This window comes from Dama dama, chromosome 31, assembly GCF_033118175.1.
Source record: "Dama dama isolate Ldn47 chromosome 31, ASM3311817v1, whole genome shotgun sequence".
Lineage (NCBI taxonomy): Eukaryota > Metazoa > Chordata > Mammalia > Artiodactyla > Cervidae > Dama > Dama dama.
This window is the reverse complement of record NC_083711.1, coordinates 24,721,161-24,742,788: the sequence shown is the minus strand read 5'-3', so window position 1 is coordinate 24,742,788 and position 21,628 is coordinate 24,721,161. Positions and strand designations below refer to the sequence as shown.

General features: G+C 42.7%; 1 long non-coding RNA gene across 1 annotated transcript in view; it reads left to right on the top strand.

Annotated features, from left to right (window-relative positions):
- The window catches only part of LOC133049937 (uncharacterized), an 82,825-nt gene that overhangs the window by 55,721 nt on the left and 5,476 nt on the right, over positions 1-21,628 (top strand). Inside the window, exons 3-4 of the long non-coding RNA XR_009691498.1 lie at positions 7,997-8,173; positions 13,540-13,624. This is a non-coding gene — a long non-coding RNA (uncharacterized LOC133049937). The remainder of the gene's footprint in view (positions 1-7,996; positions 8,174-13,539; positions 13,625-21,628) is intronic.

The following is a 21,628-nucleotide window of genomic DNA, read 5'->3' as shown; positions in this document are numbered from 1 at the left end:
CACAGGGCACTTGGCTGGCCATTATTTCTGACATCACAGGCACTATTCTTTCCTGTTGTTTCCAGGCTCCCGCTGTCACTGGGTAAAATCAGAAGTGTGGGGGAAATAATGCACACCTCTTGGTCTCACTACTTCAGAGGCACCTAGCAACCCTGTCTCCAGGCAGGCAGCACGCATCTCTCTGGTGCTTCACTGCCCACTCACAGCAGAGGCGGCGTGCTCTCTGCAAATAGCCTACCTCTTCGCCAGTGCCAGCTTGGTGGTGGGGTGGTATGTCACTTGGTGTCCTCAGGGATGTTTGGTTCTTGTTCTGGGAAAGCTAGGGTAAAGTAATGACGATTTCCCCAAAGCTGTTTGTGGAACCAGAAATTAGGTCAAGCAGTTCTGTGCTTGGGGTTGCATGGTCTAAAATCAAAAGCAGTTTCCAACCTTTGTTTTTTCCAGTCTCTGACATATTTCAGACATAAACCTTCCAGAATGTTCCTGACATTCTTTCCTAAAGGATGTTTCCCAAGTATGTTTATGCAATGAGGAATCCTTCTGGCCATTTTGTCCATCCACTACTGGCCTAACAATACGAGGCACTCCAGCCATTGGTTTTCTTGATATCCATTCTCTGCCTCAAAAGGTGTCTATAAGTTGGGATGAAGAAAGCCCTGCGCTGGCTTACCAAACAGCCACAGGGACTTTCCATTTCAGGACATTATGATGAGATGTTGAGACTTTACAATCTGCTTTCCGTACTTCACGGAACTGTTAAAGGTGCTTTGTTTCTTTACTTCTTATTTGATCTGCATGTTGACTGTTCCACAGAGGAAAGTCCTTAGAGAGTGAAAGTTGCATCTCTTTTGAAGGGAAATCAAGCTTTTCCTGTGGTGACTGATCATGTCAGACTCCTAGGCATGTAAAACTTCATTTGGGAAATCACAAGTGCTGCTGGTAGAGGAATGATTCCAAAACCATAAAGGGAATAAGTGTTAACTTCCAGGAGTCACTTTCTCACTCACTCACCAAGCAGTTATTGCATTCCGACCACATCCCAGACCCTGTCCTGGGAGAAAGGCTGATGAATATGAATGAAAAACCTTACTTAAAAACTCATAGTCTTGGGGGTGTCTTAGTGAAAATAACAGGAACAATGTCAGATGTGTTGTAATACAAGTATATGCAAGCGGATTTGGAAGCTCAGATGGGGATAGGAGGGCTCTTTAGGGAGATGGTAGGGAGAGAAGAGATAAATGTATATCATTTATAAAAAGATCAGTGGTTCCGGGGGGTTGGCAGAGGGAGGGAAGCATAAACAGGTGGAATACAGAAGACTTTTAGGTCATTGAAACTACTCTGTATGATACTATCATGATGGATACATATAATTATATGTTTGTCAAAACCCATAGAATGTACAAAACCAAGAGTGAACCCTAGAGCCAACCTGCAGACTGTGTGTGATAATGATGTGTCAGTGTAGGTTTACCAGTTGTAGCAAATGTGCCACTGTGGGGGGAATGTTGATAGTGGGGGACGCTGTCTGTGCATGTATTGAGGACAGAGGATAATGGGAAATCTCAATGCCTTCCATTCACTTTTGATATGAACAAAAACTGCTCTAAAAATAGTCTTAAAAAGGAAAACAAAGTGTCTGGGAATTAGCATGAGGATTCATGACTCAGTACCTAAATGGTGATTATGGACACTAGAGCATTTCTACACTGCCTGAAGATAATATTCTGACGGTAGACTGCACTTGTATAAAGATCAATGAGCCTGTCAACGAAAACAAATACCAGTCTGGCAGGGGAAATTGAGGTATTCAGATTTTATGAGCTGTGTGTTGAAGAATGAAGTATGAGAATTTGAACCAACTTAGTCTCGGTTACTTTTCGTTGCTGAATATCAGGTAATTTTGAACTTCATCAGAGCTCTCCAGTAGAGGGAATATCACTTGCCACCTTTCTACCAGATAGTTGTAGCAAAAGTACATTTCAGACCATATTATTCTTTTTTTTTAACTTTTTATTTTATATTGGGGTATAGCCAATATGAAGACAGGACTTCCCTCATAGCTCAGTTGTTAAAGAATCTGCCTGCGATGCAGGAGACTTGGGTTTGATTCCTGGGTTGGGAAGATCCCCTGGAGAAGGAAATGGCACCCCACTCCAGTATTCTTGCCTGGAGAATCCCATGGACAGAGGAGCCTGCCAAGCTATAGTTCATGGGGTTGCAAGAGTCGGACATGGCTTAGCAACTAAACCACCACCATAGCCAATTGACTAAGAATGTTGTTATAGTTTCAGGTAAACAGTGAAGGGACTCAGCCATATATAGATGTGTATCCATTCTCCCCCAACTCCCCTCCCATCCAGCTGCTACATACTGTTGAGCAGAGTTCTGTGTGTTATACAGTAGGGCCTTGTTGGTTATTCATTTCAGACCATATCATTCTAAGCAAACAAATATTGGGTAGCAAACAGGCATAAAACAATTGTACAGTCTCTGTTTACTTCTAGTATTTTCTGTTTCAACCCTTGACACAATGACCAGGACCTCCATGAAAGACTTTCCCCAAGATGAAGACAGGTGTGTTCTGATGGAGGGGGCGGTCAGGCCTTTCAGTCAGATCAGAGAACGGGGTCATCCATTGATGGGAGGGGTACAGGGCCATACCAACTGTCCTCCTGGTATGAACTACTGACCCAGACAGGTATTTCTACCTTGTTCCTGCAAAGATGGAGATGTCCATCTTCTAACAATTTCATAACTTAAACTCCACTGATTTCACCAATTAGAAAGTCTTTCTAACACAGTAAATAATAAAGTTTTTAGTGGTGATATGGGCTTTCCTGGTGGCTCAGACAGTGAGGCATCTGCCTGCCATGCAGGAGGCCTGGGTTGGATCCCTGGGTTGGGAAGATTCCCTGGAGGAGGGAATGGCAACCCACTCCAGTATTCTTGCCTGGAGAATTCCATGGGCAAAGGAGCCTGGTAGGCTACAGTCCCCAGAGTCGCAGAGAGTCAGGGTAACTAAGCGACTAACAATTTCACCTTTTTTTTTTTTTTGACAAAAATACTTTTGAATGCCACCTGGCCAGTTCTTAGGGTATTTATTGTATCAGGCCGCTTCATATGTTCATTGATCCCTGGGGTGTAGATTAGAGTCGAATTGTGCACACAGAGTTCCAAATGTTTACATACTGTGGTATTGTAAAGCAAATTGCAACAGACAATTACAATGAAACATCATTGTAAAAATGAGTTTTTTAAAAGAGATCAATCAGAATGAAACTCTTTGCTTTGCATTGTGCTAGTAACTATGACATCTAATCGTACATGTTCCCAATTATTGTGCTGGAGAGAGTGAGTGTGTATGGGGCTTTATAACATTTAAACAGAAACAGCTTAAAGCAATTTACTGCCTCAGTTGATGGAGCATCATAGCTCTTTTCTGAGAGTCCCCATTAACAAAAGATTTCCTGTTAACAAAACCCTTGACGTAAGGCTTTATTTGATGATTTTCTTTGGTAACAAGAAGAGCCATGAGTACTACGGATGGGCAGAAAAATATCTGAGAGAGCCGTTGTCATAGGAACAGTGCCAGGAGAACAGCTATGTGCAGGATAATTGCACCATCCAAAGAGGAGGAGAAGGAAGTGATTTTGAAGCTACTGCTCCCATCAGTTTTGGGGAGTAGAACTTTCATGAATTTCATGTAAATTATCTTCAGTGATACCTGGGGTATGTGGGATGCTGGGAGACAGTTGGAGGGGGGGCTGATGATATGTACCTCACAGGATTTTTTTTTTGTGGACATTTTAGCTTTTTATTTTGAACTGGGATATAGCTGATTAACAAACAATGTTGTGATAGTTTCAGGTGAATACTGAAGGGATTCAGCCATACATATATATGTATCCATTCTCCACCCAGCACCCTCCCATCCAGGTTGCCACATAACATTGAGCAGATTTCCATGTGCTATACAGTAGGTCCTTGTTGCTTCTCCATTTTAAATATAGCAGTGTGTACTTGTCCATCCCAAGCTCCCTAACTCTCCCTCCACCCCCATCCTTCCCCCAGGCAACCATAAGTTCATTCTCTAAGTCTGTGAGTCTCTTTCTGGTTTGAAAATTTATTTGAATCAATTTCTTTTTAGATTACACATATAAGGGATGTCATACAATATTTCTCCTTCTCTGACTTACTTACTTCACTCAATATGACAATCTATAGGTCCATCCCTGATGCTGCAAATGGCATTATTTCCTCCTTTTTAATGGCTGAGTAATATTCCACTGTATACATGTACAACATCTTTTTTATCCATTCCTCTGTCAATGGACATTTAGGTTGCTTCCATATCTTGGCTGGTATAAACAGTATTGCAATGAATATTTAGGTGCAAGTATCCTTTCGGATCATGTTTTTCTCTGGATATATGCCCAGGAGTGGGATTGTTGCTTCTAATTTTAGTCTTTTGAGGAATCTCCATACTATTCTTCACAGTGGCTGTACCAATTTACATTCCCCCAGCAATATAGGAGGGTTCCCCTCTCTCCACACTCTCTCCAGCATTTAGTGTTTCCTCACAGGATTTTTGTAGGAGATTAAAAATAGATAAAATAGTGAGCTTGAGTGTCTTGACTCCTGTTTTCATTTCCTCGTGCTGTAGCACGAGTTCTGATAATGCTTTGCCTGAAATTCTTGTCTGGCCTCTTATCAATTTCTATTGATTCAGGGGCCCAAGAGTCCAGGTCAATAATTACATGGGTTACTTGGTCCAATTGGGTTCCGGTTTGTGAGCTTCTTTCTGATTAAAGTTCCCCCCATGGGCAGGCTGAGGTTAAACAGTTTAATCTCTGTCTCCATAAAGTTCTGTTATCCTGGTCCAAGAGATTTAATTGACAATCTCTAGCTTCCTTAATTGTTTTAACACAAGAATAGAAATTTTAAAACCTTTTTGCTTTAAAGTAATTATAGATTCACAGGAAATTGCAAAGATTATATGGTTGCCTCTTACATAAACATAGTATATTATCAAAGCAAGGAAATTAACAGTGGTATAACATGTGTATACAACTATGTAATTTTTAGATTTAAAATTTATTTAAAAGGTACAAAACATAAACTTTTTCATCTTAACCATTTTTAGGTGTACACTTCAATAGTGTTAAGTACATTTACATTGCTGTGCATCTAAGCTCCCAAATTATTTCATCTTGCAAAACTGAAATTCCATACCCATTGAACACTAACACCCCATTCTTCTCTCCTCTCAGCTCCTGGCAACCACCCTGTATTTCTTTTCTTTTTTTTAAAAACTGGGTTATAGTTACAACAACCCTTATAATTTCTGTTTCTATGAATTTTATAGGTGACTTATGTAAGTAGGATCATACAGTATTTGTCTTTTTGTGACTGTTTTTAATCCATTTAGCATAATATACCCAAGGCTAATCCTTGTCATAGCACAGATCAACATTTATTTCATTTTTAAGTGTGAATAATATTCCATTGTGTGTGTGTGTATATATATATATATATATATATATATATATATATGATTATACAGTGGAAGTGAGAAATAGATTCAAGGGATTATACAGAGGAAGTGAGACATCCCTTATATGAATATACAGTGGAAGTGAAAAATAGATTCAAGGGATTAGATCTGATAGAGTGCCTGAAGAACTATGGAAGGAGGTTCATGACTTTGTGCAGGAGGCAGTGATCAGGACCATCCCCAAGAAAAAGAAATGCAAAAAGGCAAAATGGTTGTCTGAGGAGACCTTACAAATAGCAGAGAGAAGAAGAGAAGCTAAAGGCAAAGGAGAAAAGGAAAGATATACCCATCTGCATGCAGAGTTCCAAAGAATAGCAAGGAGTGATAAGAAAGCCTTCCTGAGTGATCAATGCAAAGAAACAGAGGAAAACAATAGAATGGGAAAGATTAGAGATCTCTTCAAGAAAATTTGAGATACCGAGGGAACATTTCATACCAAAATGGGCACAATAAAGGACAGAAATGGTATGGACCTAATGAAGCAGAAGATATTAAGAAGAGGTGGTAAGAATACATAGATGAACTATACAAAAAAAGATCTTCATGACCTAGATAAGCACGGTAGTGTGATCACTCACCTAGAGCCAGATATCCTGGAATGCAAAGTCAAGTGGGCCTTAAGAAGCATCACTATGAACAAAGCTAGTGGAGGTGATGGAATTCCAGTTGACCTATTTCAAATCCTAAAAGATGCTGTGAAAGTGCTGCACTCAATATGCCAGCAAATTTGGAAAACTCAGCAGTGGCCACATGACTGGAAAAGGTCAGTTTTCATTCCAATCTCAAATAAAGGCAATGCTAAAGAATATTCAAACTGCTGCACAGTTGCACTCATCTCACACGCTAGCAAAGGAATGCTTAAAATTCTCCAAGCCAGGCTTCAACAGTATGTGAACTGAGAACTTCCAGATGTTCAAGCTGGATTTAGAAAAGGCAGAAGACTTAGAGATCAAATTGCCAACATCTGTTGGATCATCAAAAAAGCAAGAGAGTTCCAGAAAAACACCTACTTCTGCTTTATTGACTACACCAAAGCCTTTGACTATGTGTATCATGACAAACTGTGGAAAATTCTTCAAGAGATGGGAATACCAGACCACCTGACCTGCCTCCTGAGAAACCTGTATGCAGGTCAAGAAACAACAGTTAGAATCACACATGGAAGAAGGGACTGGTTTCAAATTAGGAAAGGAGTAAGTCAAGGCTGTATATTGTCACCCTGCTTATTTAACTCAATATGCAGAGTACATCATGCGAAATGTCGGGCTTGATGAAGCTCAAGCTGAAATCAAGAGTGCCAGGAGAAATATCAATGACCTCAGATATACAGATGACACCACCCTAATGGCAGAAAGCGAAGAGGAACTAAAGAGCCTCTTGATGAATGTGAAAGAGGAGAGTGAAAAAGCTGGCTTAAAATTCAACATTCAAAAAACTAAGATCATGGCATCCCATCACATCACTTCCTGGCAAATAGATGGGGAAACAACAGAAACATTGAGAGACTTTCTTTTCTTGGGCTCCAGAATCACTGCAGATGGTGACTGCAGCCATGAAATTAAGACGTTTGTCCCTTGGATGAAAAGCTATGACAAACCTAGATAGCATATTAAAAAGCAGAGACATTGCTTTGCTGACAAAGGTCCAAACTGTCAAAGCTATGGTTTTTCCAGTAGTTATGTATGGGTGTGAAAGTTGGACCGTAAAGAAAGCTGAGTGCTGAAAAATTGAAGCTTTTGAACTGTGGTGTTGCAGGAGACTCTTGAGAGTCCCTTGGACTGCAAGGCGATCAAACCAGTCAATCCTAAAGTATATCAGTCCTGAATATTCATTGGAAGGACTGATGCTGAAGCTGAAGCTTCAATAGTTTGGCCACGTGATGTGAAGAACTGACTCCTTAGAAAAGACCCTGATGCTGGGAAGGATTGAGGGCGGAGGAGAAGGGGATGGCAGAGGATGTGACATTTGTAATGTTTATCATTCAGTGAAATGAAATAGCACTGGGACATGAATGGTCGGATGGCATCATTGACTCAGTGGACATGAGTTTGAGAAGCTCTGGAAATTGGTGATGGACAGGGAAGCCTGGTGTCCTGCAGTCCATGGAGTCACAAAGAGTCAGACGTGACAGAGCAACTAAACTGATATATATGCCCCATTTCATCTATTTATCTTTTGATGGACCCTTGAGTTGCTTCCACCTTTAGGCTATTGTCAATAATGCTGCTATGAACATGGGTATACAGATGTCTCTTTGAGACACTGATTTCAATTATTTTGGGTATTTTTAGGGGCTGAGTTGTGTTCCCCCCAAAATAAAAAAGATAAACTATAAAAAATTCAGGGTTTTTTTTTAATACATTAACTAAAATCACTAAATCATATCTCATATAATTAACTATATTAACACTAAATCATATCTCATATAATCCTAACTAGAGCCATCTGAGGAAGACAGTCTTTATTCAAAGTTTCCAGAAGAGAAGATGAGGTGCCTAGAAGATGAGTTTTTCAAGATCGCATGGTAATGGATACAGCTGGGACTCAAATGCAAGGTTGTCTGACCCTAGGGCCCTTAATGTCTGCTAGAATGAACTAGTAGGCAATCAATAACTGGTAAGAATTATAAACATGATTGTTTGGTGATGGAATAGTAGTGGGACTTTCAATTGCCATGATATACATAGGGCTAAATGTCAGAGCGTTGTTTGATTTTGTGTTTTCCTGAGGTTTATTTTTCCTAAACCACACAGAAGTGTTATCCTACAGGATGCCAACTACTTTTTTCATTCTCTTCTCCTTTCTCCCCAGTACTGAGCTTGAGGTTGTCCCAGCCAATCCATGCCGTCTTCCAGAGCTCTAAGAAAACCAAGAATCTCCTCTCCCTCCCTCCCTCTTTCTCTCTTTGTCTCTCTCAGTAGAAGCTCTTCACTGGAGCTTCCTTACCATACTTTCTCAAAACTTTCAAAGCTCTACATTATCAGCTGAATTAAGTCCCCTCGCTCCAAAATTCATATGTTGAAGTCTATTTAAAAGAAGATTATTCATGACACTTGTTAAAGAATGCTAAGGCAGGCTTTATTCAGGGGAACTATCACAAAAAGTATAGGAACCATTACAAAGGGGTTTTATAGTTGGGGAAGAGAGATTGGGCTCAACTCCAATCAACTCAACAAGGAAAAATGGGAATTTGTAGCCAAGAAGCAGGGTGGGACTCAGTAGATGGAAATTTACCAAGAGGAAACATCACAATTAAGGGAGAATTTTTTTTTTTTTAACTTTAAACTTTTTATTTTGTATTGGGGTATGGTAGCTCATTGCTTGAAAAATCCCATGGATGGAGGAGCCTGGTAGGCTGCAGTCCATGGGGTCGCTAAGAGTTCGACACGACTGAGCGACTTGACTTTCACTTTTCACTTTAATGCATTGGAGAAGGAAATGGCAACCCACTCCAGTGTTCTTGCCTGGAGAATCCCAGGGACAGGGGAGCCTGGTGGGCTGCCGTCTCTGGGGTTGCACAGAGTCGGACACGACTGAAGTGACTTAGCATTAGCATGGTAGCTCAGAGGGCTTCCCAGGTGGTGCTAGTGGTAAAGAACCTGCCTGCCAATTCAGGAGACTCAAGAGACTCGAGTTCGATCCCTGGATTGGAAAGATCCCAAGTCATCTCCTTCCATGAGCACGCCAGGATTACAACTATATACAGAGCAACTGTTGATGAGGATCACTTGAAAACTAGCTAGAGAAGATGGTCTACAGCTAAAGATATAAAAGTGAAAAGTGAAAGTGTTAGTCATTCAGCCGTGTTGACTCTTTGCAACCCCATGGACTGTGTAGCCTGCCAGGTTCCTCTGTCCATGGGATTCTCCAGGCAGGAATACTGGCGTGGGTTGCCATTCCCTTCTCCAGGGATCTTCCCAACCCAAGGATCAAACCTTGGTCTCCTGCATTGCAGGCAGATTCTTTACCATCTGAGCCACTAGGGAAGCCCAGAGATATAAAGGGGGAACCACAACAAGACAGGTAGGAGGGGTGGGGGGGGTGGTATGGTCTAGACCCACAGGTCCGGGTGAGCAACCCACAAACAGGTTGCTAATTATAGTTGCAGAGGTTCTTCCTCAGGTGAGAGATATCGGAGACCCACCTCGGGCTCCTCGGTCCAGGGGTCCTGCATGGGGAAGATGAGCTCTCAGAACATTTGGCTTTGAAGGCCAGTGGGGCTTACTTTCAGGAGAGCCACAGGGCTGTGGGAAAGAGGTACTGCACTTATTAAGGGTGCACACAAAATCACACACACTTGGAGACCCAGGGGGGAAGTTGAAAGGGTCAAACCCACTTTCTGATCTTGGAGAGCCTTCTGGAAAGGAGGGAGGCAATTTAGCCTCACCCCCATGACACAGACGGGTGGCACAGCCTCTGGCAGAAGCCATTTTAGGGGGGGCTTGTCTTACCACGAGACGCTGGTGCTGGCAAGTAGCCTTTTACAATTCTCCCTCCAGCTCATTGGTGCCAGGACCCAGCCCTGCCCACTGGCCACTTGACACCAGTCTTGTGACACCCCAGGTCAAGGAGTAGCTGAACTGGGGACACAGCCCCACCTGCCAGCAGACCACCTGAAGACCTGGCCCTGCTCGTTAGCCAGTCCAGGACCTAGCCTCATCCACCAGGCAGTGAGCACAGCCCTGGAACCCTACCCCTGGGCCCCAGCCCCATCCCCCAGCAAGCCGACACCAACGTCAGGATACCTCGGGTCCCACAGCCAGCTGCCCTCGGATCTGGCTTCACTTGCCAGTAGGCTGACACCGGCTCCAGGATTCCCAGCCTGGCAGCCAGCTATGCCAAGGCCTGGCTCTGCCCACTAGTGAGTCAGCATTAACCATGGGACATGTCCCTACCCCCCGCCCCCAAGCCTCCCACCCTCCCCTGAGCCCTGCAGCTAGCCTCCTTGTGACGAAGACCCGTCCACCCTAGACCAACAACGTCCTCTCAGGCTCTCCCAGCCAGTGGTACCTCCTTCTGAGCTAACCAAAACTTTATTCATTTCTAGATGCAACTGCTTACAGGATTGCATTACCTTTAACTTTTTATATGTCTGTTTACCTCACCCACCACTGCTGCTGCCCCTCCAAGTGCCTCTGTCCATGGGATTCTCCAGGCAAGAATACTGGATGGCCTGCCATTTCCTTCTCTAGGGGATCTTCCTGACCCAGGAACCGAACCTGCATCTCTTGAATTGACAGGCAGATTCTTTACCACTGAGCCACTCAGGAAGCTTACCACCACCACCTTACCTCTAGTTAATTTCTGAATTCAAAGACACTGAAATTTTCCCTATGACTTATTCATTTCTATACTCCCAGGACCTACTACAATTCTTAGTTCAAAGAAGACACTAAGTTATGTTTGAACTTCTTGAATAGATATGTCTCTATCTATCTGTATATATATGTGGGGGCTTCCCTGGCGGTTCAGTGGTAAAGAATCTGCCTGCAATGCAGGAGACATAGGAGATGCAGGTTCAGCCCCTGGGCCAGGAAGATCCCCTGGAGAAGGAAACAGCAACCCACTCCAGTATTCTTGCCTGGAAAGTTCCATGTACAGAGGAGCCTGGCAGACAACAATTCATGGGATTACAAAGAGTCGAAACAACTGAAGTGGCTTAGCACGTATATATACATAATTAAATTTTTTTCTTCCTTGTTTACTTCTGATGAAGGGAATTTCTGGTAAAGATTCAAGTGAAAGAAAATTTTAAGCATACTAAGCACATAAGAGAAAGGGTTTAGTTTGAACGGTCTCATCAGAAAATGCTGAAATGATAAGCCTCTTCTTATGAGGGAGAAGACATGTGTAACAGAGGTTGAGTTGTCTAGGAAAAACGATCATGATGACCTCAAGGAATCTCACTACCTACTCACTCCCCAGATGGAGCCAGCACCCCTAGAATGGGGTGGGCATTGTTGGGGCCATGGAGAGAGAAAAGAGACGCAGAGGAAGGGGTTCCCAGGCTCCCACTGAAGACTCTGTAAGGACTGTCAGGCATAATAAATATCTCACCTCTGGACATCTGCTGAACTCCGTGTCAGGACTAGTTACTAGTAGGATTGTTTCTTTGGGGGAATTAACTGTACCTTGTTCTCCTCGAGCTCTGGGGCAGAAGAGAGGGAGTATATTTTGATATGAAGTGTATCCAGCTGCTCTCACTGGTTCAGAGCACGGCTCGTCCTCTCCTCAGTCCAGACCTACGGGAGGAGCTGCTCTACTGGGGGATCTGGTCCGAGGCAAAAATACCGTCCTTCACTTGGCTCTTCCAGGGACACAATCCAAGGAGGTCAACTTCTCCAGAAAGTTTTAGTAAAGAGTTGGGTCAAGAGCACTCGTTATTTTTAGACAGCAGTGGGCCATGCACAATGCAAGACAGGTGACTAGCAATGCATGTGTTCGCACTGCTTGGAGCACAGTCCCCCTTCAGGGGTTTCCAACAGGGAGCCCATGGCCAACACCCTACAGGTGTGTGTCAGGAACTCCGAAGAAGCAGCATTGATCATTTGTCAAGAAGCAGAGAAGTCCTCCATTAGACTTTGTTTATTACTGAAAATGAGCTCAAGTGAAGGTCAACTCTATCCTCCAGTTTCCTAATTATAATTCAGAGGCAGGAGAGAAAAGGAATAGAGAAAAAGGAAAAAAAAAATTAAAAGAGGCTGCCTGGAGTTTGGGAACACTAAACAAGAGACAGAAAATATTTCTGCCTTTGAGGTGAGACATCCACATGTCTTTTTGTTTTTCTCCTGAAGGCACTTAATTCTGTGGGATTGACTTTTTTTTTTCGTGATGCCTAGGAAAATATAAATGCCAGCAACTGTTTGATCTCATCTGGGTAGTTTGAAAGCTGTGTGTTTGCGGGTAAGAAAGTTACTGCCCCAGAAAGCACTAAAATCTTACAGCATGCCAGCTTTGAATGATTCACTGTGAACAGTCACAAGGCAGGTCAGATGGGGCATTTCTGAAGTTTAAAAAAAAAGGCTACCTAAAAGTGTGTGTGTCCAGAAAACACAAGACATTTGTCGTGTTTATCATTCAGCGAAAGCGAAACAGCACTGGGACATGAATGATCGGATGGCATCATTGACTCAACGGACATGAGTGTGAGCAAGCTCTGGGAGATAGTGAAGGATAGGGAAGCCTGGTGTGCTGCAGTCTATGGGGTTGAGAGAGTCAGACATGACCACTTAGGGACTAAACAACAACAGCAATGGTTAAGTTATGGTTTGAAAAAACAGCAAAACAATTACTTCTGAAAACCCCCCCAATTTTTTTTTTTTTTTTTTGCTAATTTGAATGATTTTGAGAATTGGCACAAAAGAGAGAAAGGAGGCTCTCATGTGATACATAAGGAAGATCTGTTGAAGAAAATTAACTCCTGCAGGGATAGGATTGATAATGTGACAAATACTTACTCTGATCTAAATTTAACATCTTCCCACATTTTCAGCATTCCAGTGACTTCCAGTTACTATAGTGATGATACCTTGCAACTCAACATTTAATTCCTCGGTAACAGGCAACAGTCATGGATACCAACATGAGTATAGTTAAAAACTTATTTATTAAATACCATTTGGAGTAGTCTGTTTGGAATCATCTCTCTCTCTAGCATATTTTACTCTTACTACATCTAATAAAGACACTGAAACACCTGCAAATATAAACCATACAAAAAGAATCAAGACTCCTTTTTAGGCCCTATTTTTGAGTGTAAGAACCTTGACGTGATGTCAGAGCATTGCTAGGGAAACAAAAAATTGGGTTCTAAAATAAGTACTTTTCAGCTGGAGTTGACCTAGAAATTCACTTTTAATGTTTGATGAAGCTGTGGACAAAAAAAAAAAAAAAAAAAAAAATACCCTCAATAGTTGGAGCATCTATACCATCCATTGATGTTGTACTGCAGTCCTTGTTTACTTTTCTTTTAAAATGGACAGATCCATGACGTGGGAATTGCCTGATGTGCATCAGAAACTTCCAGCTCAATGCCTAGGAATTATCTGACCACTAAAAAGACAAACAGTAAGTACTTGCTCAGGCTTCTCAGGTGGCGCTAGTGATAAAGAATCCACCTGCCAAGCAGAAGACGCAGGAGACATGGGTTTGATTCCCGGGTTGGGAAGAGCCCCTGGAGGAGGAAATGGCAACCCACTCCAGTATTCTTGCCTAAAGGAGCCTGGCAGGCTATGCCGTCACAAAGAGTCAGACCTGACTGAGCGCGACACACACAAGTACTTCCTTGTATTGCTCGTCATACTTTTTAATCATCAGAGGGTCTTTCTCAGCTCTCCAATAAAAAGGGTGTCAAGGGATTCATAGCCATGTAACACAGAAATATTCCACTATTTACATTTCTAGGTACTGGCCCTAAAAGGCAGTCTTCCTGTGTTAGAGAAGTAAGAAGTCAGTTGAAATCCAGGGTTCAAAAACAAGAGCCCACACGTTTAAGGCTAGCTTTTCCATTGCCACACAGGAAGCAAAAGCAAATATGAACAAACAAACAAAAAATGTAATAAAACAGATTAAGAATACACTCGAAAACTGGGAGTGGCAAAAGGAGAAGGGGGACTATTAAGAAATCACAGTGTTGGGGTATGTTTGGAAACCTCATCGTACTGGCTGTAACACATGTTAATCTCTTCTGCTGCCAGCCTGAGCTAGGCACCTTCACCTTCATACTTGTGTTTAATCCTCAGACAGCTATATGAAAGTGCCATTATTAGTCTCTCCATTTTACAGGTAAGAAATTAAGGCTGAGAATATTACAGTAGTTTGCTCAAGGGATCCCAGTTAAACTAGTAAGTGATGGGCTTGTATATTAAAAAAACAAAAGAATCCCAAGCAGTCCAGGGGAGACATTATGGGGAGCTGGTCCCACCAGTACTTGCCTAGTAGCTCAATGGGTAAAGAATCCGCCTGCAATGCAGGAGACCCCGGTTTAGCTCCTAGGTGAATCGGGAAGATCCCCTGGAGAAGGGAATGGCTACCCACTCCAGTATCCTTGCCTGGAGAATTTCACGGAAAGGCAAAGCATCAGACAGGACTGAGCGACTAACACGCACACAGCTGCTCGATTAGTAGTGGAAAAGAACAGTGACTGCAATGTGCCACAAGAGGGCGTACTGGTACTTTTAAATGTCAATAACTTGGCAGGCAAAGTGAGCATAATTAGACAAGGTTCAGATTTCAGGTACAATGCTTTTTGACAATCATTACATATAAAATCTGGAAGATTTTCTTTAGTGACTTTTGTGATATTTGAAAAGAATAATGAGATTTTTAAAGGTGTGTTATTTCTTATTTTCATAGAAAGCAATGAGACTTTTTTCTAAGATTTACTTTCCTGAGTTGATATTTTATTAGATATATTCTTTGTTCCATCACCAATTATCAAGATGGCTTAGGGAAAATTAAAAGAAAATATTGGTTCCTTTTGTTATCAGCAATACATGTTACAAATTGGTGAAATTTGGGTTCATTTTAGCAGATGAGGGAAAGGTTAAGAGGAGAGAATTATGACAAATGAACAGAGATTCAAATAATCTTCTCCACAGTACTTCTCCTTACATATATAAATAGGTGACTCATCATATATTTAAAAGTGGCTTTTATTGAAAAGACTGTCCATCATTTCATTTTGCCGTAATTTTGCCTCATTAATAATCTAGTGAAACCTGAACATGTGATTTTGCCTCATAATTATGCCATAATTTTGCCTCATTAATAATCTAGTGAAACTTGAACATGTGATAAAAAAAAAGAATATGTATATTATTGAGGGCAGGATGAGAAGAGGGTGACAGAGGATGAGATGGTTGGGTGGCATCACCGACTCAATGAACGTGAGTTTGAGCAAGCTCTGGGAGATAGTGAAGGACAGGGAAGCCTGGTGTGCTGCAGTCCATGGGGTTGCAAAGAATCAGACATGACTGAGCAACTGAACAACAAATATTATGCTGTAAAAAAAGGATTAAAAATGAAGAAAAATAGGCAAAGGACAAAATCCTCACAGTGTATGTGTTTTTGAGTGATCCTAGAAGTGTATGTGGTATTTCTCTGTTGCAGGAAAATTTATAAATGTTGTCACTAGAAATGTTCCTTTTGTCCATGGATCAGCAAACTTTTTCTGCAAAGGGCTAGAACTGAAATGCTCCCGGCTGTGCAGGCCGTGTGGTCTCTGGCTGCCCAGTTTTGCCCCTGTAGCATAAAAGCAGCCACAGACAAGCAGATGAATGGGCCTGGTTGTGTTCCAGTAAGATGCTATTTACAGAAACAAGTGCCAGGCTAGATTTGGCCCCTAAATCACAGTTTTCTAAATCCTCCTTCGGTCTAGCTGTGGACTGTTTCACAGAAGAGGGTGAGTAAGGAGGAGACATAAGCTTTGGAGACCTGGATCTAGGAGCACAAAGAACCTCAGCTGGAAGGCATAAGGATGTAAAAGGCTTCTCCTCAGGTCTCGAGAGGGGCTCCTCAGGGTCTTTAGCAGGAATTTGAAATTAAAATTGTCTTGGGGAAAAGTGCACTGTAGAAAATTGGCGAAACAGATGCATGGCCTGTGTCTAACACAAAGAAAGCCCTGAAGGTACAGTAAGTCAGAAGTGTAAGAGGTGGGAAGCTGGTCCTGAGCACTGGTAGCCCTGCATTCTGAGCCACTCAGAAGTAAGGAGAATCTTGAACCCTGCAGGAAATGACTGAGTTTTGCAGCAAGACAGTTGTAGGTTACACATTCATCCCAAGGATGCACCCTCATTCTCTGAACATAAGGAAGCATGTAATATAGCTCAAGGACATTTTCCAGTGGAGCACTAGAATTATAAATATTTTGAAAATATATTTCACAGTTCAAAGAAACATCAGATACACTCCCTATGAGTGATGGATGTATTATACTTTGATTTGGGAGATGAGCTAAGATTTCCACAAAATCAATTAACTGCTGGAAAAAAAGGCTAAGAAGAATATATACTGCAGTGGTTTCCAAGTCTGGCTGCAAAATAACGTCAAAGAAAAAAAATTTAAGAACACAGTTTCCCAGATCTCACTCCAGATCTATTGAATTAGATTTTTTTAGAGCCTGTATATGGTCTAGGCATTTTGACAGTGCTGCCTAGGTGGGTCTTCTGAGTGGCTGGGCTGGCATCAGTTCAGGGACTGGCATTTGAGAATCATGAGGACAAAGGACAAACCCCGGGTAGAAAGCTTGCCCATGCTGGGTTCAAATTCAGGCTCTGGGGACTTCCCTGGTGGTCCAGTGGTGAAGAATCTACCTCCCAGGGGCTCCCCTGGTGGTTCAGTGGTAAAGAATCCACGCTGCCAATGCAGGAGACATGGGTTTGATTCCTGATCCAGGAAGACCTCATGTGCCACGGAGCAGCTGAGCGCATGTGCCACAGCTATTGAGCCTCTGCTCTCGAGCCTGGGAACCACAACTACTGAAGCCCACGCGCCTGCAACAAGAGAAGTCATTGCAATGAGAAGCCTGCGCACTGCAACGAAGACTATCCCCTGCTCGCCACAACTAGAGAAAGCCCATGCACAGCCATGAAGACCCAGCACAGTCCAAAAATAAAATAAATATATAAATAAGTAAAGTAAATCTTAAAAAGAAGAAAAAAGAATCCACTTTCCAATGCATGGTTGATGCCTGGTCGGGGAACTAAGATTCTCATATGCTGTCCTGGGGCAACTAAGCCCCCACAAGTAGAGGAGCCTGGGCGCCCCAACAAAGAACCAGCACAGCCCAAAACAAGAACAGATTCAGGCCCTGCCCTTTGTTAGTCACTTGACCTTGAGCTAGTGATGGAACATTTCCAAGCCTCAGTTACAAGGCTTGTAAGGTGGAGCCAAGGTTAGCCCCTGCTGGAAGGACTGGAAGTCTGATGTGGCTCTTGTCAGGATGTCAGGCTGTGGGCTTCCCCGCTGGCTCAGATGGTAAAGCGTCTGCCCGCAATGCAGGAGACCCGGGTTCGATCCCTGGGTTGGGAAGATGCCCTGGAGAAGGAAATGGCAACGCACTCCAGTATTCCTGGAAAATCCCCATGGACAGAGGACCCTGGTAGGCTACAGTCCATGGGATCCCAAAGAGTGGGACACGACTGAGTGACTTCACTTTCTTTCTTGTCAGGATGTGGCTGTTGGCTCTTTTCCATATCCTCTCCCCATTCTTCGAGGGGACAAAATAACTGGATTTGTTCCACTCACCCGCAAACAGAAGCTTACTGAAAGCGAAAGCATTTTGAAGAAGATGCCTAAGTTTAGTCTTGCTCCACAGGGCCTCCTCTTCTTGAAGTTCCTGAGAAGTGTGGGTTCAGGTCATGTCGTCTCTACTCTTAAACTTCAGCTGGGAAGAAGCCAAAGAAGGGAGCTGTCAAGTCCTGAGACACCCGGTCAAGTCCTAGCCTGTGCTGTTTTTATTTGCAACTTGACTTAAGGCAATTCCACACTTGGCTTTCAGTCCCAAATTCCTGCTACGGTAAAGCTTTGTCCTTACATGCAGATGTAGGGGCTTTTTGCTTCTTTGTCTGGAGTCCAGGCTCAGCGAATTACACCACAGCTGCTGCCGTTTTCTCTGGTTTATCTTAATGAAGAAGGGCGTCACCCTCACCGAATCTGGACTGTGGGAAATCACGGGGCAGCCTACCAACTGTTACTTGGCAGGGGACGTGATACCAAGGAAGGAGCTGGCAACTCCCTTCCTCCTGCCTGGGAGCATTCTTCTTACTTGTGAGCGATTATTCATCCGCTCCTTGGGAAGAGGGGTTGTTTCTCCTTCCTGGACACAGAAGGTCAAGATGAACTCATCGAGGAGGGAAATAATTTCTACAGTGTGTGTTGTTAAAGTTCACTCCATGGTAGGAAGGTATTTGTGGAACAGACGTGAAGGTTTGCAAATTGCTCCATTGTTTGGTTGAAAGAAGAAAGCCAGGAAAGAATAAAACTCTGGTTAAAAGAAGAGTTCATGATTGAGCACTCGGGGCCATGGTGGCTTTTGCAGTGGTTGTGGCCGACAAGCCAGGGCGGCACATCTGCGTTGTGGGAGTTTGTGGACTCAGCATTTGAGTTCGGTTTCTTCGTACATAGAACTTGAGAGTTTTGCTATATTCTGATTTAGGGCTGGGCACTAGCTAAATCAAGAATGAAGAGTCCTCCATGGGCAGGTTTGTTGCTAAACTTCACTATTGGTTCTAACTTGGCAACTTCAAGCAGAGGAAAGGAGGCCGCTATCATCTTTCAAGAAATCAAGATATGGTGACTGGACAGCATTTGAATATTGATTGTTAGTCGCTCAGTTGTGTCTGACTCTGTGTGACCCTTTGGACTGTAGCCTGCCAGGCTTCTCTGTCCCTGGGATTCTCCAGGCAAGAACACTGGTGTGGGTAGTCATTCCCTTCTCCAGGGGATCTTCCTGACCCAGGGGTCGAACCTAGGTCTCCTGCATTGCCGGCAGATTCTTTATACTGTCTGAGCCACCAGGGAAGCCCCTTTGAATATTAGAGTGTTATTTTAGCACAATTGCTCTAATATTGAATGACCCTTTAAAGCCAAAGAGTAAATCTAAATATTAAGTTATCCCTTTGAATCTATGCACATCTCTCAGAATCTCATGAGAAATAAATATTCCAAAAACAAAGCTTGATTTTGAATTATTTTTACCAGAAAAATTCTCTCCAAGCCAAACACTAAAGCAATGCACATATGTTCAAATTAGTCAGAAGTAAAATTGTTAAGTAAAGCTGAAATACTCATGTGAAAAAAAAGTGGAAACAAAAAGATGAGTAGCCTGCCACTAATTTAAAAAATGTTCAGATTAGCAGTTTTGAATGCAGAGTTTCCTCTCTATGATAAAGTATTGATGCTTTTTTAATATTTCTAAAATAACATCTCAAGTGGATTACTTTGAGTTCAGAATAATAGCATTACTTCTGGGGGTTGATAATGATTGCTTTATACATTTCCAGGCACTTTTGATATTTGTGGTAGAGAAAATTAGTTCCAACCAGTAGGAAGGCTTTCAAAATGGCAGTAGTTTCAGTGCTTTTTTTTTTTTTTAATAAATGGGCTGCAACCCACTGTGACATCATTTAATATTGGTGCTTCCCCATGCAATGAAAACTTTGAGTAAGATTAAAAAATAGGTAACAAGTGATTTAGAAGCAAATTGCTAATGCAGCGAAAACATGGTTTTATGAAACTAAAAACCTTGACATCGTCTCTGCTTTTATTCTCTCTGCCTCTAATCTGTGACCAAGTTCTCAGTCCCCTGTCTTCATTTTCTCAGCCGTTATTTGCACAGTTCTTCACTGTCTCTCCCATTAAACTACTACTTCAGTCTTCTAAATGTTTCCCCCTATTTTTTGTAATCCATCTTCCTAAAATATAGACCCAGTTATGTTGTCCTCCTGTTGAAACCTTCATTTGATGAGTCTGGTGAGGACAAGTGTCTGAGATTCTCTGCTTTGGAGTCAGACCTTCACTAATGTCCAGCCCTACAAGGCAGGAAGTGCAAACATGGGTCAGTTACCCCAACCAAGTAACTTGGGCTCTTACGGAAGCCTAGAGGAAAACTGGATTGCAGATGAGGACACTGAGACAAAGCGAGCCCCTGGACCTGGGCCAGAGGCCCAATGGACATCGAGTCCCTAGGCATGCAGGGTGATGGGCAGAGCAGAAGGGCTAGACAGAGTCCACTCTCGTTGGATATGGGGTGACCAATCTGCTTCCTGTCCTGTTGGGGAACTCTCCAAAGCTGAACCAACCAGTTTCAGATCTTGGTAACGGCCCGTGGAGCAAGACTAAGAAGGGCTTCCTTTAGTCTCCACCCCAAGGTTCCCAACCTGAGCTCATCCTCCGAGTTTCTCAGGAACAGTCCAGATGGTCTGAATTCCAAGTGGTCTGAATCAGATTATCCAGGTCTGACTCCCAAGAAAATAGATTTTAAACAAGTTTCTTAGGTAATTCTGACATAGCCGGTATAGCTCAGGTGAGGACCAGTGAATTGGTGGTGGGGGTAGGGAATGAACATTCTTCACCACGACATTCAATGCTCTCAACCACCAAGCTCTCAGCATTCTGCAGTGTTAACTTTAGTGGGTTTTTTTTTTTCCCTCCCTCTCTTTTCTCTAGTGCTTGATCACGTTCACTTCTGAACATTTGCTCAAATTTTTCACTATGCTTTGAATGCTGTTCTCCATCTTCTCCAGTTAGAAAAATCCCCTAGTTACATCAAGATTCAACTAACTGATCTGTTGTGTAACTTCCCCTGATTCTACCGGCAGAGTTAGTTGCTTCTTTTATGCTCCCAAAAGAGCAAATACTGTTGACAAGTATTTATCATGTTCAGTTTTGGGCTACAAGATCAAGATATTCTGAATCGCAAACCAGGACACGTCATTCAACAATCGGAATTGTCTCAGACAATCTGTTACAGTCGTTTGTGTGTCTTCCTTGATAAAAGTATGAGCTCCTGGAGGCAGAGATGGTGCTCAATTCACCAGGGTAACCCACACAACACTTAATATGGCATGAGGCACGGAGAAGGTGCCCAGTAAATGTTGAATCATGGAGCATATATGTGAACATGATGCCACCCTGGGGAGGGCCAGATGCTTTTAGCACCACTTGGAAACTAGGTGCTTCAGACTTTTCTCAGAAGCTGAATGGAGACAGTTTTTTGTGTTTTTCTCTCTTTGTCATATTTCAGTCAGGACCAGACATAAAGCTTGCTGGTTTATCAGCAGTATTGGGCCTGGAGGGTGAGAGAGGAATTCATGACCTGTCAGAAGGGAGACTGGAGTTGGCTATATAGTAATATATATATATATGTATATATATATACACACATGTATATACACACACACACAGATCTCAGATCTCATAAAATTTAAATTTTAGTAAGGGAGGTGGGCCCAAAGCAAGTTAAACAGAATATTTCCAAAATGATAAGTGCTAGTCTGTAGTAAAGGAGACAATAAGGAAATACACAAATCAGATGATTCAAATAGTGATGAGTGCCGTGAAGATAATCAA